The following is a 13182-nucleotide window of genomic DNA, read 5'->3' on the forward strand; positions in this document are numbered from 1 at the left end:
CTACAAGAGGAGATATCACAAAGTATGCACTTTTGTTTCCATTAGTTTCAATGCATTTTGGCCTAAAACGAGCATTTGCTGTTTTCTCTTAAAATGCAACATGGGAGTTAAACCATTTCACATCACATTTGTGGGTCTTGGTCTTCAACACAATCTGTGAAATTTTGAGCTGTCTGTGTTTGCTACAAGAGGAGATATCACAAAGTATGCGCTTTTGTTGTTTCCATTGGTTTCAATGCATTTTGTCCTAAAACGAGCATTTACTATTTTCTCTTAAACGCAATATGGGAAAAAAACCATTTCACATCACATTTGTGAGTCTTGGTCTTCAACACAATCTGTGAAATTTTGAGCTGTCTGTGTTTGCTACAAGCGGAGATATCACAAAGTATGCACTTTTGTTGTTTCCATTGGTTTCAATGCATTTTGGCCTAAAACGAGTATTTACTGTTTTCTCTTAAACGCAATATGGGAAAAAAACCATTTCACATCACATTTGTGGGTCTAGGTCTTCAACACAATCTGTGAAATTTTGAGCTGTCTGTGTTTGCTACAAGCAGAGATATCACAAAGTATGCACTTTTGTTGTTTCCATTGGTTTCAATGCATTTTGGCCTAAAACGAGTATTTGCTGCTTTCTCTTAAACGCAACACGGGAGAATAACCGTTTCACATCACATTTGTGGGTCTTGATCTTCAACACTATCTGTGAAATTTTGAGCTGTCTGTGTTTGCTACAAGAGGAGATATCACAAAGTATGCGCTTTTGTTGTTTCCATTGGTTTCAATGCATTTTGGCCTAAAACGAGCATTTGCTGTTTTCTCTTAAACGCAACGTGGGAGAAAAACCATTTCACATCACATTTGTGGGTCTTGGTCTTCAACACAATCTGTGAAATTTTGAGCTGTCTGTGTTTGGTACAAGAGGAGATATCACAAAGTATGCACTTTTGTTGTTTTCATTGCATTCATTGCATTTTGTCCTAAAACGAGCATTTGCTGTTTTCTCTTAAAATACAACATGGGAGTAAAACCATTTCACATGACATTTGTGGGTCTTGGTCGTCAACACAATCTGTGAAATTTTGAGCTGTCTGTGTTTGCTACAAGAGGAGATATCACAAGTATGCACTTTTGTTGTTTCGGTTGGTTCAATGCATTTTGGCCTTAAACGAGCAATTGCTGTTTGTTCTCTTAAACGCAAAGTCGGAGAAAAAACATTTCACATCACATTTGTGGGTCTTGGTCTTCAACACAATCTGTGGAATTTTGAGCTGTCTGTGTTTGCTACAAGAGGAGATATCACAAAGTATGCATTTTTCTTGTTTACATTGGTTTCAATGCATTTTGGCCTTAAACGAGCATTTGCTGTTTTCTCTTAAACGCAATATGGGAGAAAAACCATTTCACATCACATTTGTGGGTCTTGGTCTACAACACAATCTGTGAAATTTTGAGCTGTCTGTGTATGGTACAAGAGGAGATATCACAAAGTATGCACTTTTGTTGTTTCTATTGCATTCAATGCATTTTGTCCTAAAACGAGCATTTGCTGTTTTCTCTTAAATGCAACATGGGAGAAAAATATTTCAAATCATATTTCTGGGTCTTGGTCTTCAACACAATCTGTGAAATTTTGAGCTGTCTGTGTTTGCTACAAGAGGAGATATCACAAAGTATGCACTTTTGTTTCCATTGGTTTCAATGCATTTTGGCCTAAAACGAGCATTTGCTGTTTTCTCTTAAAACGCAACATGGGAGTTAAACCATTTCACATCACATTTGTGGGTCTTGGTCTTCAACACAATCTGTGGAATTTTGAGCTGTCTGTGTTTGCTACAAGAGGAGATATCACAAAGTATGCGTTTTTCTTGTTTACATTGGTTTCAATGCATTTTGGCGTAAAATGAGCATTTGCTGTTTTCTCTTAAACGCAACGTGGGAGAAGAAACATTTCAAATCACATTTGTGGGTCTTGGTCTTCAACACAATCTGTGAAATTTTGAGCTGTCTGTGTTTGCTACAAGAGGAGATATCACAAAGTATGCACTTTTGTTGTTTCTATTGCATTCAATGCATTTTGTCCTAAAACAAGCATTTGCTGTTTTCTCTTAAATGCAACATGGGAGAAAAATATTTCAAATCACATTTGTGGGTCTTGGTCTTCAACACAATCTGTGAAATTTTGAGCTGTCTGTGTTTGCTACAAGAGGAGATATCACAAAGTATGCACTTTTGTTTCCATTGGTTTCAATGCATTTTGGCCTAAAACAAGCATTTGCTGTTTTATCTTAAAACGACACGGGAGAAAAACCGTTTCACATCACATTTGTGGGTCTTGATCTTCAACACTATCTGTGAAATTTTGAGCTGTCTGTGTTTGCTACAAGAGGAGATATCACAAAGTATGCGCTTTTGTTGTTTCCATTGGTTTCAATGCATTTTGGCCTAAAACGTGCATTTGCTGTTTTCTCTTAAACGCAACGTGGGAGAAAAACCATTTCACATCACATTTGTGGGTCTTGGTCTTCAACACAATCTGTGAAATTTTGAGCTGTCTGTGTTTGCTACAAGAGGAGATATCACAAAGTATGCGCTTTTGTTGTTTCCATTGGTTTCAATGCATTTTGGCCTAAAATGAGCATTTGCTGTTTACTCTTAAATGCAACATGCGAGAAAAACCAAATCACATCACATTTGTGGGTCTAGGTCTTCAACACAATCTGTGAAATTTTGAGCTGTCTGTGTTTGCTACAAGTGGAGATATCACAAAGTATGCGCTTTTGTTGTTTCCATTGGTTTCAATGCATTTTGGCCTTAAACGAGCATTTGCTGTTTTCTCTTAAATGCAACATGGGAGAAAAACATTTCAAATCACATTTCTGGGTCTTGGTCTTCAACACAATCTGTGAAATTTTGAGCTGTCTGTGTTTGCTACAAGAGGAGATATCACAAAGTATGCACTTTTGTTTCCATTAGTTTCAATGCATTTTGGCCTAAAACGAGCATTTGCTGTTTTCTCTTAAAATGCAACATGGGAGTTAAACCATTTCACATCACATTTGTGGGTCTTGGTCTTCAACACAATCTGTGAAATTTTGAGCTGTCTGTGTTTGCTACAAGAGGAGATATCACAAAGTATGCGCTTTTGTTGTTTCCATTGGTTTCAATGCATTTTGTCCTAAAACGAGCATTTACTATTTTCTCTTAAACGCAATATGGGAAAAAAACCATTTCACATCACATTTGTGAGTCTTGGTCTTCAACACAATCTGTGAAATTTTGAGCTGTCTGTGTTTGCTACAAGCGGAGATATCACAAAGTATGCACTTTTGTTGTTTCCATTGGTTTCAATGCATTTTGGCCTAAAACGAGTATTTACTGTTTTCTCTTAAACGCAATATGGGAAAAAAACATTTCACATCACATTTGTGGGTCTAGGTCTTCAACACAATCTGTGAAATTTTGAGCTGTCTGTGTTTGCTACAAGCAGAGATATCACAAAGTATGCACTTTTGTTGTTTCCATTGGTTTCAATGCATTTTGGCCTAAAACGAGTATTTGCTGCTTTCTCTTAAACGCAACACGGGAGAATAACCGTTTCACATCACATTTGTGGGTCTTGATCTTCAACACTATCTGTGAAATTTTGAGCTGTCTGTGTTTGCTACAAGAGGAGATATCACAAAGTATGCGCTTTTGTTGTTTCCATTGGTTTCAATGCATTTTGGCCTAAAACGAGCATTTGCTGTTTTCTCTTAAACGCAACGTGGGAGAAAAACCATTTCACATCACATTTGTGGGTCTTGGTCTTCAACACAATCTGTGAAATTTTGAGCTGTCTGTGTTTGGTACAAGAGGAGATATCACAAAGTATGCACTTTTGTTGTTTTCATTGCATTCATTGCATTTTGTCCTAAAACGAGCATTTGCTGTTTTCTCTTAAAATACAACATGGGACTAAAACCATTTCACATGACATTTGTGGGTCTTGGTCGTCAACACAATCTGTGAAATTTTGAGCTGTCTGTGTTTGCTACAAGAGGAGATATCACAAGTATGCACTTTTGTTGTTTCGGTTGGTTCAATGCATTTTGGCCTTAAACGAGCAATTGCTGTTTGTTCTCTTAAACGCAAAGTCGGAGAAAAAACATTTCACATCACATTTGTGGGTCTTGGTCTTCAACACAATCTGTGGAATTTTGAGCTGTCTGTGTTTGCTACAAGAGGAGATATCACAAAGTATGCATTTTTCTTGTTTACATTGGTTTCAATGCATTTTGGCCTTAAACGAGCATTTGCTGTTTTCTCTTAAACGCAATATGGGAGAAAAACCATTTCACATCACATTTGTGGGTCTTGGTCTACAACACAATCTGTGAAATTTTGAGCTGTCTGTGTATGGTACAAGAGGAGATATCACAAAGTATGCACTTTTGTTGTTTCTATTGCATTCAATGCATTTTGTCCTAAAACGAGCATTTGCTGTTTTCTCTTAAATGCAACATGGGAGAAAAATATTTCAAATCATATTTCTGGGTCTTGGTCTTCAACACAATCTGTGAAATTTTGAGCTGTCTGTGTTTGCTACAAGAGGAGATATCACAAAGTATGCACTTTTGTTTCCATTGGTTTCAATGCATTTTGGCCTAAAACGAGCATTTGCTGTTTTCTCTTAAAACGCAACATGGGAGTTAAACCATTTCACATCACATTTGTGGGTCTTGGTCTTCAACACAATATGTGAAATTTTGAGCTGTCTGTGTTTGCTACAAGAGGAGATATCACAAAGTATGCACTTTTGTTGTTTCCATTGGTTTCAATGCATTTTGGCCTAAAACGAGTATTTACTGTTTTCTCTTAAAAGCAATATGGGAAAAAAACCATTTCACATCACATTTGTGGGTCTTGGTCTTCAACACAATCTGTGAAATTTTGAGCTGTCTGTGTTTGCTACAAGCGGAGATATCACAAAGTATGCACTTTTGTTGTTTACATTGGTTTCAATGCATTTTGGCCTAAAACGAGTATTTGCTGTTTTCTCTTAAATGCAACACGGGAGAAAAACCGTTTCACATCACATTTGTGGGTCTTGATCTTCAACACTATCTGTGAAATTTTGAGCTGTCTGTGTTTGCTACAAGAGGAGATATCACAAATAATGTGCTTTTGTTGTTTCCATTGGTTTCAATGCATTTTGGCCTTAAACGAGCATTTGCTGTTTTCTCTTAAATGCAACATGCGAGAAAAACCATTTCACATCACATTTGTGGGTCTTGGTCTTCAACACAATCTGTGAAATTTTGAGCTGTCTGTTTGCTACAAGAGGAGATATCACAAAGTAAGCACTTTTGTTGTTTCTATTGCATTCAATGCATTTTGTCCTAAAAAGAGCATTTGCTGTTTTCTCTTAAATGCAACATGGGAGAAAAATATTTCAAATCACATTTCTGGGTCTTGGTCTTCAACACAATCTGTGAAATTTTGAGCTGTCTGTGTTTGGTACAAGAGGAGATATCACAAAGTATGCGTTTTTCTTGTTTACTTTGGTTTCAATGCATTTTGGCGTAAAATAAGCATTTGCTGTTTTCTCTTAAACGCAACATGGGAGAAAAAACATTTCAAATCACATTTGTGGGTCTTGGTCTTCAACACAATCTGTGAAATTTTGACCTGTCTGTGTTTGCTACAAGAGGAGATATCACAAAGTATGCGCTTTTGTTGTTTCCATTGGTTTCAATGCATTTTGGCCTTAAACGAGCATTTGCTGTTTTCTCTTAAAACGCAACATGGGAGTAAAACCATTTCACATCACATTTGTGGGTCTTGGTCATCAACACAATCTGTGAAATTTTGAGCTGTCTGTGTTTGCTACAAGAGGAGATATCACAAAGTATGCACCTTTGTTGTTTCCGTTGGTTCAATGCATTTTGGCCTTAAACGAGCATTTGCTGTTTTTTCTCTTAAACGCAAAGTGGGAGAAAAACCATTTCACATCACATTTGTGGGTCTTGGTCTTCAACACAATCTGTGGAATTTTGAGCTGTTTGTGTTTGCTACAAGAGGAGATATCAGAAAGTATGCGCTTTTGTTGTTTCCATTGGTTTCAATGCATTTTGGCCTTAAACGAGCATTTGCTGTTTTCTCTTAAATGCAACATGCGAGAAAAACCATTTCACATCACATTTGTGGGTCTTGGTCTTCAACACAATCTGTGGAATTTTGAGCTGTCTGTGTTTGCTACAAGAGGAGATATCACAAAGTATGCGTTTTTCTTGTTTACATTGGTTTCAATGCATTTTGGCGTAAAATGAGCATTTGCTATTTTCTCTTAAATGCAACGTGGGAGAAGAAACATTTCAAATCACATTTGTGGGTCTTGGTCTTCAACACAATCTGTGAAATTTTGACCTGTCTGTGTTTGCTACAAGAGGAGATATCACAAAGTAAGCACTTTTGTTGTTTCTATTGCATTCAATGCATTTTGTCCTAAAAAGAGCATTTGCTGTTTTCTCTTAAATGCAACATGGGAGAAAAATATTTCAAATCACATTTCTGGGTCTTGGTCTTCAACACAATCTGTGAAATTTTGAGCTGTCTGTGTTTGGTACAAGAGGAGATATCACAAAGTATGCGTTTTTCTTGTTTACTTTGGTTTCAATGCATTTTGGCGTAAAATAAGCATTTGCTGTTTTCTCTTAAACGCAACATGGGAGAAAAAACATTTCAAATCACATTTTTGGGTCTTGATCTTCAACACAATCTGTGAAATTTTGACCTGTCTGTGTTTGCTACTAGAGGAGATATCACAAAGTATGCGCTTTTGTTGTTTCCATTGGTTTCAATGCATTTTGGCCTTAAACGAGCATTTGCTGTTTTCTCTTAAAACGCAACATGGGAGTAAAACCATTTCACATCACATTTGTGGGTCTTGGTCATCAACACAATCTGTGAAATTTTGAGCTGTCTGTGTTTGCTACAAGAGGAGATATCACAAAGTATGCACCTTTGTTGTTTCCGTTGGTTCAATGCATTTTGGCCTTAAACGAGCATTTGCTGTTTTTTCTCTTAAACGCAAAGTGGGAGAAAAACATTTCACATCACATTTGTGGGTCTTGGTCTTCAACACAATCTGTGGAATTTTGAGCTGTCTGTGTTTGCTACAAGAGGAGATATCAGAAAGAATGCGCTTTTGTTGTTTCCATTGGTTTCAATGCATTTTGGCCTTAAACGAGCATTTGCTGTTTTCTCTTAAATGCAACATGCGAGAAAAACCATTTCACATCACATTTGTGGGTCTTGGTCTTCAACACAATCTGTGGAATTTTGAGCTGTCTGTGTTTGCTACAAGAGGAGATATCACAAAGTATGCGTTTTTCTTGTTTACATTGGTTTCAATGCATTTTGGCGTAAAATGAGCATTTGCTGTTTTCTCTTAAACGCAACGTGGGAGAAGAAACATTTCAAATCACATTTGTGGGTCTTGGTCTTCAACAAAACCTGTGAAATTTTGAGCTGTCTGTGTTTGCTACAAGTGGAGATATCACAAAGTATGCGCTTTTGTTGTTTCCATTGGTTTCAATGCATTTTGGCCTTAAACGAGCATTTGCTGTTTTCTCTTAAATGCAACATGGGAGAAAAACATTTCAAATCACATTTCTGGGTCTTGGTCTTCAACACAATCTGTGAAATTTTGAGCTGTCTGTGTTTGCTACAAGAGGAGATATCACAAAGTATGCACTTTTGTTTCCATTAGTTTCAATGCATTTTGGCCTAAAACGAGCATTTGCTGTTTTCATTTAAAATGCAACATGGGAGTTAAACCATTTCACATCACATTTGTGGGTCTTGGTCTTCAACACAATCTGTGAAATTTTGAGCTGTCTGTGTTTGCTACAAGAGGAGATATCACAAAGTATGCGCTTTTGTTGTTTCCATTGGTTTCAATGCATTTTGTCCTAAAACGAGCATTTACTATTTTCTCTTAAACGCAATATGGGAAAAAAACCATTTCACATCACATTTGTGAGTCTTGGTCTTCAACACAATCTGTGAAATTTTGAGCTGTCTGTGTTTGCTACAAGCGGAGATATCACAAAGTATGCACTTTTGTTGTTTCCATTGGTTTCAATGCATTTTGGCCTAAAACGAGTATTTACTGTTTTCTCTTAAACGCAATATGAGAAAAAAACCATTTCACATCACATTTGTGGGTCTAGGTCTTCAACACAATCTGTGAAATTTTGAGCTGTCTGTGTTTGCTACAAGCAGAGATATCACAAAGTATGCACTTTTGTTGTTTTCATTGGTTTCAATGCATTTTGGCCTAAAACGAGTATTTGCTGCTTTCTCTTAAACGCAACGTGGGAGAAAAACCATTTCACATCACATTTGTGGGTCTTGGTCTTCAACACAATCTGTGAAATTTTGAGCTGTCTGTGTTTGGTACAAGAGGAGATATCACAAAGTATGCACTTTTGTTGTTTTCATTGCATTCATTGCATTTTGTCCTAAAATGAGCATTTGCTGTTTTCTCTTAAAATACAACATGGGAGTAAAACCATTTCACATGACATTTGTGGGTCTTGGTCGTCAACACAATCTGTGAAATTTTGAGCTGTCTGTGTTTGCTACAAGAGGAGATATCACAAAGTATGCACTTTTGTTGTTTCCGTTGGTTCAATGCATTTTGGCCTTAAACGAGCATTTGCTGTTTTTTCTCTTAAACGCAAAGTGGGAGAAAAACCATTTCACATCACATTTGTGGGTCTTGGTCTTCAACACAATCTGTGGAATTTTGAGCTGTCTGTGTTTGCTACAAGAGGAGATATCAGAAAGTATGCGCTTTTGTTGTTTCCATTGGTTTCAATGCATTTTGGCCTTAAACGAGCATTTGCTGTTTTCTCTTAAATGCAACATGGGAGAAAAACCATTTCACATCACATTTGTGGGTCTTGGTCTTCAACACAATCTGTGGAATTTTGAGCTGTCTGTGTTTGCTACAAGAGGAGATATCACAAAGTATGCACTTTTGTTGTTTCTATTGCATTCAATGCATTTTGTCCTAAAACAAGCATTTGCTGTTTTCTCTTAAATGCAACATGGGAGAAAAATATTTCAAATCACATTTCTGGGTCTTGGTCTTCAACACAATCTGTGAAATTTTGAGCTGTCTGTGTTTGCTACAAGAGGAGATATCACAAAGTATGCACTTTTGTTTCCATTAGTTTCAATGCATTTTGGCCTAAAACGAGCATTTGCTGTTTTCTCTTAAACGCAATATGGGAGAAAAACCATTTCACATCACATTTGTGGGTCTTTGTCTACAACACAATCTGTGAAATTTTGAGCTGTCTGTGTTTGGTACAAGAGGAGATATCACAAAGTATGCACTTTTGTTGTTTCTATTGCATTCAATGCATTTTGTCCTAAAATGAGCATTTGCTGTTTTCTCTTAAATGCAACATGGGAGAAAAATATTTCAAATCATATTTCTGGGTCTTGGTCTTCAACACAATCTGTGAAATTTTGAGCTGTCTGTGTTTGCTACAAGAGGAGATATCACAAAGTATGCACTTTTGTTTCCATTGGTTTCAATGCATTTTGGCCTAAAACGAGCATTTGCTGTTTTCTCTTAAAACGCAACATGGGAGTTAAACCATTTCACATCACATTTGTGGGTCTTGGTCTTCAACACAATCTGTGAAATTTTGAGCTGTCTGTGTTTGCTACAAGAGGAGATATCACAAAGTATGCACTTTTGTTGTTTCCATTGGTTTCAATGCATTTTGTCCTATAACGAGCATTTACTGTTTTCTCATAAACGCAATATGGGAAAAAAACCATTTCACATCACATTTGTGAGTCTTGGTCTTCAACACAATCTGTGAAATTTTGAGCTGTCTGTGTTTGCTACAATTGGAGATATCACAAAGTATGCACTTTTGTTGTTTCCATTGGTTTCAATGCATTTTGGCCTAAAACAAGTATTTACTGTTTTCTCTTAAAAGCAATATGGGAAAAAAACCATTTCACATCACATTTGTGGGTCTTGGTCTTCAACACAATCTGTGAAATTTTGAGCTGTCTGTGTTTGCTACAAGCGGAGATATCACAAAGTATGCACTTTTGTTGTTTCCATTGGTTTCAATGCATTTTGGCCTAAAACGAGTATGTGCTGTTTTCTCTTAAACGCAACACGGGAGAAAAACCGTTTCACATCACATTTGTGGGTCTTGATCTTCAACACTATCTGTGAAATTTTGAGCTGTCTGTGTTTGCTACAAGAGGAGATATCACAAAGTATGTGCTTTTGTTGTTTCCATTGGTTTCAATGCATTTTGGCCTTAAACGAGCATTTGCTGTTTTCTCTTAAATGCAACATGCGAGAAAAACCATTTCACATCACATTTGTGGGTCTTGGTCTTCAACACAATCTATGGAATTTTGAGCTGTCTGTGTTTGCTACAAGAGGAGATATCACAAAGTATGCGTTTTTCTTGTTTACATTGGTTTCAATGCATTTTGGCGTAAAATGATCATTTGCTGTTTTCTCTTAAACGCAATGTGGGAGAAAAAACATTTCAAATCACATTTGTGGGTCTTGGTCTTCAACACAATCTGTGAAATTTTGAGCTGTCTGTGTTTGCTACAAGAGGAGATATCACAAAGTAAGCACTTTTGTTGTTTCTTTTGCATTCAATGCATTTTGTACTAAAAAGAGCATTTGCTGTTTTCTCTTAAATGCAACATGGGAGAAAAATATTTCAAATCACATTTCTGGGTCTTGGTCTTCAACACAATCTGTGAAATTTTGAGCTGTCTGTGTTTGGTACAAGAGGAGATATCACAAAGTATGCGTTTTTCTTGTTTACTTTGGTTTCAATGCATTTTGGCTTAAAATAAGCATTTGCTGTTTTCTCTTAAACGCAACATGGGAGAAAAAACATTTCAAATTATATTTGAGAGTCTTGGTCTTCAACACAATCTGTGAAATTTTGACCTGTCTGTGTTTGCTACAAGAGGAGATATCACAAAGTATGCACTTTTGTTGTTTCCATTGGTTTCAATGCATTTTGGCCTTAAACGAGCATTTGCTGTTTTCTCTTAAAACGCAACATGGGAGTAAAACCATTTCACATCACATTTGTGGGTCTTGGTCATCAACACAATCTGTGAAATTTTGAGCTGTCTGTGTTTGCTACAAGAGGAGATATCACAAAGTATGCACCTTTGTTGTTTCCGTTGGTTCAATGCATTTTGGCCTTAAACGAGCATTTGCTGTTTTTTCTCTTAAACGCAAAGTGGGAGAAAAACCATTTCACATCACATTTGTGGGTCTTGGTCTTCAACACAATCTGTGGAATTTTGAGCTGTTTGTGTTTGCTACAAGAGGAGATATCAGAAAGTATGCGCTTTTGTTGTTTCCATTGGTTTCAATGCATTTTGGCCTTAAACGAGCATTTGCTGTTTTCTCTTAAATGCAACATGCGAGAAAAACCATTTCACATCACATTTGTGGGTCTTGGTCTTCAACACAATCTGTGGAATTTTGAGCTGTCTGTGTTTGCTACAAGAGGAGATATCACAAAGTATGCGTTTTTCTTGTTTACATTGGTCTCAATGCATTTTGGCGTAAAATGAGCATTTGCTGTTTTCTCTTAAACGCAACGTGGGAGAAGAAACATTTCAAATCACATTTGTGGGTCTTGGTCTTCAACACAATCTGTGAAATTTTGACCTGTCTGTGTTTGCTACAAGAGGAGATATCACAAAGTAAGCACTTTTGTTGTTTCTATTGCATTCAATGCATTTTGTCCTAAAAAGAGCATTTGCTGTTTTCTCTTAAATGCAACATGGGAGAAAAATATTTCAAATCACATTTCTGGGTCTTGGTCTTCAACACAATCTGTGAAATTTTGAGCTGTCTGTGTTTGGTACAAGAGGAGATATCACAAAGTATGCGTTTTTCTTGTTTACTTTGGTTTCAATGCATTTTGGCGTAAAATAAGCATTTGCTGTTTTCTCTTAAACGCAACATGGGAGAAAAAACATTTCAAATCACATTTGTGGGTCTTGGTCTTCAACACAATCTGTGAAATTTTGACCTGTCTGTGTTTGCTACAGGAGGAGATATCACATAGTATGCGCTTTTGTTGTTTCCATTGGTTTCAATGCATTTTGGCCTTAAACGAGCATTTGCTGTTTTCTCTTAAAACGCAACATGGGAGTAAAACCATTTCACATCACATTTGTGGGTCTTGGTCATCAACACAATCTGTGAAATTTTGAGCTGTCTGTGTTTGCTACAAGAGGATATATCACAAAGTATGCACCTTTGTTGTTTCCGTTGGTTCAATGCATTTTGGCCTTAAACGAGCATTTGCTGTTTTTTCTCTTAAACGCAAAGTGGGAGAAAAACCATTTTACATCACATTTGTGGGTCTTGGTCTTCAACACAATCTGTGGAATTTTGAGCTGTCTGTGTTTGCTACAAGAGGAGATATCAGAAAGTATGCGCTTTTGTTGTTTCCATTGGTTTCAATGCATTTTGGCCTTAAACGAGCATTTGCTGTTTTCTCTTAAATGCAACATGCGAGAAAAACCATTTCACATCACATTTGTGGGTCTTGGTCTTCAACACAATCTGTGGAATTTTGAGCTGTCTGTGTTTGCTACAAGAGGAGATATCACAAAGTATGCGTTTTTCTTGTTTACATTGGTTTCAATGCATTTTGGCGTAAAATGAGCATTTGCTGTTTTCTCTTAAACGCAACGTGGGAGAAGAAACATTTCAAATCACATTTCTGGGTCTTGGTCTTCAACACAATCTGTGGAATTTTGAGCTGTCTGTGTTTGCTACAAGAGGAGATATCACAAAGTATGCACTTTTGTTGTTTCTATTGCATTCAATGCATTTTGTCCTAAAACAAGCATTTGCTGTTTTCTCTTAAATGGAACATGGGAGAAAAATATTTCAAATCACATTTCTGGGTCTTGGTCTTCAACACAATCTGTGAAATTTTGAGCTGTCTGTGTTTGCTACAAGAGGAGACATCACAAAGTATGCACTTTTGTTTCCATTGGTTTCAATGCATTTTGGCCTAAAACAAGCATTTGCTGTTTTATCTTAAAACGACACGGGAGAAAAACCGTTTCACATCACATTTGTGGGTCTTGATC

The sequence above is a fragment of the Taudactylus pleione genome, unplaced genomic scaffold, assembly GCF_031769625.1.
Source record: "Taudactylus pleione unplaced genomic scaffold, aTauple2 ptg000760l, whole genome shotgun sequence".
NCBI classification, from domain to species: Eukaryota; Metazoa; Chordata; class Amphibia; order Anura; family Myobatrachidae; genus Taudactylus; species Taudactylus pleione.